This window comes from Propithecus coquereli, unplaced genomic scaffold (genome assembly GCF_000956105.1).
Source record: "Propithecus coquereli isolate 6110/MARCELLA unplaced genomic scaffold, Pcoq_1.0 Scaffold153, whole genome shotgun sequence".
NCBI lineage: Eukaryota > Metazoa > Chordata > Mammalia > Primates > Indriidae > Propithecus > Propithecus coquereli.
This window is the reverse complement of record NW_012139747.1, coordinates 3,485,953-3,488,557: the sequence shown is the minus strand read 5'-3', so window position 1 is coordinate 3,488,557 and position 2,605 is coordinate 3,485,953. Positions and strand designations below refer to the sequence as shown.

The window sequence follows — 2,605 nt, the reverse complement described above, 5'->3', positions numbered from 1 at the left end:
ATTTTTATTCAATTTATAAATGAGGAAACTAAGGTTTATTCAATTTAAAAATGAGGAATAGTTTTGTCAGGACAGGTAGCTAGTGAGTGGCTGAGCCAGTACACACACTAGATTTGGGTGGCACTAAAACCTATAATATTTCTTGGGCAACATGTTGTCTCATTTTTAGATGTGCAGTTATTTGCTACATGAGTATACTCACACTGGTTGTAAGCTTTCAGCATAGCTTCTGTTAAACTTTTACGGTTGCAGAAATCTGGGTATCAATATGGAGCATGAGGAGATGCAAGTTTTCAGAAACTCACCCTAAAACCCCATGATTCCATGTTGTTTAAGAAGCACTTGTCAAATTCCAGAGTTTCCTCCGTGGGAGGAACTCTGTAAGTTACACCCTGTGCCACTGACTACCCATTCCCACTATAACAGCTAACACAGATTGAGTGCAAACCGCGTATTAGGTATTATTTTAAGTCCTTTATACAATTTAAATAATTTAATCCCCTCATTATGAGAGATGTATTCTATTATTGTCACTATTACAAGAAAATAGAGGCACAGTGAGGTGTGTAACTTGCTGAAGATCACACAGCAGGAGTTTGAGCACAGGCAGTCTTTTTTAATAACTTATATACTTGACTGTTCATTCTACTATGCTGCCTCTCCACACACGCACGCACGCACACACAAACACACACACACTCACAACAGATGAACTAATGTTGGCAGGTAGAAAGACTACTTTAAGAGGAAGACAATTGCTATTGTGAATTGCTTTTTCCCTTAGCTCTGTTCACCAGTTCATCCATTCAGATGAATAAATTGGGCCTTCTAACTGCCAGGCATTATTTTAGGTACTTGGGAAATGTTGGTGTAAAAAACACAGTTATGGGGAGTGGGGGTGGGATGTGGACTGCAGACTCACTTAAGTGGTCTCAGTTATATCGTTTAATTACTCAAGTTCAAGTTGTTTCATTACTTTAATCAGGATGCCATTCTTCTGGTGTAAAAGAAGGGAGGTTGAAGAAACTTCCCTTCATGACTCCCTTCGGCTCCAAGACTCTGAAGTCTGGTTCTGTACAATTTGTCACCTGCACAAATAGCCACCAAAGTACTCCTCTCTCTTCTTCGTTACTGTGAGGCTTTGACTGAGGGAATTTGGAAAAGGCTCTCTCTAACATCATCTATAAGGGCTCAGGATTTCAGTAACAAGCAGAATTCAAATTTGGCATTCTCATAGCATCTTGACTCTGCTACTGAGCAAGGAAAGTAGATTTTATTTCATTTTACTAGGCATAAAAAATGAGTAGGAGAAGTAGTCGAGTGAGCTAGTTCTTTAAAAAAGAGAACTCGTTCTTAAGAATAGTTACTTATTACTCCTTAATTTGATTTCTAATACTATAAGTATGAATAAGCATCTTTGAAGCAACCTAAATGAGTCTTGTATACGGTTTCTTAGTCTTTAGATAAAAGAAAAATTCTTGCAGGTAAACAGAGGAGGGTGGCACACATCTATCTCTGCTGATAAATAGAGAGTGGTTTGTGTTTACCCATAGATCGGCACAGAATCGCATTCACCACTCAGAGAACAGAGTAGGTTTTAAAGACACAGAGAAGGATAAAGTCTCAAATATAAGCTCATCACTGATACTGGAGGCAGGCAAGTGATAAATTACCACAGTGAGTCATTACTCCAAGAGGTTTCTTGTAAACATTAGCCAACAAAGGAGGAAAGATTGGCCACTTGGAAACACACACTAATGACTTAGGATGAAATATAAATCATTTCAAAGAACTGTGTTAAATCTGGGAGTTGAGAGAGAGAGAAACACGCAGTAAGAGTGGGTTGCTAACCAAACCAAGGCTGAGTGCTAATCACAGCTGGGAGAGTGCTTCAACTGACAATGTCAAACAAGGTAGTTCAAGTAATAGGACTGAATGACATATGACTAGGAACTTCCCAACAAACCCGATTTATGCTCCTTTGAGAAATACTTGGGGAAAGTAACTAGATAAACTCTAAATTGAAATTTCTTTGCAAAGCAATAAAATCGAGACTCTCAAGTGTCTATATCTCAATTACTTTCTCCCAAGGTTTTAGAATGGAAAGAGAGATTGGGCAGAGTTTTGTGACTTCACAAAGTGACTAGTTGGGAACTAATGATATTACACTACAATTTATTTTGAAATATGGCTCATTTAAGCTGTTCTTAAATGAAACACCACAGACATTAAGATGAAGTAGGAAAAGTTCTTTCATAATCACAAATTACAGAATGATCAGTACATCAATTTCATTTTTGTGAGAGGAGAAAAAAGAAATTATAACAATATTAAGGCATACAATGTCCGCAGTGGAGTGCCCTAAAAGGCAGTGTTTATATCATTCCAAGACCTCCTTCCAAGGTTAAGAAGCTACAAATATGACTTAATTTTCCATTTTGTTCAAATCTTGAAAATGCTGGCCCTCAAAATTAAATCGCTGGCCAGGCACGGTGGCTCATGCCTGTAATCCTAGCACTCTGGGAGGCCGAGGCGGGCGGATTGTCTGAGCTCAGGAGTTCAAGACCAGCCTGAGCAAGAGCGAGACCCCGTCTCTACCAAAAAT

The 2,605-nt window shown here is 38.7% G+C and overlaps 1 protein-coding gene across 1 annotated transcript in view; it reads right to left on the bottom strand.

Moving 5' to 3' along the window:
- The window catches only part of MACROD2 (MACRO domain containing 2), a 2,082,072-nt gene that overhangs the window by 1,318,675 nt on the left and 760,792 nt on the right, over positions 1–2,605 (bottom strand). The window lies entirely within an intron of this gene.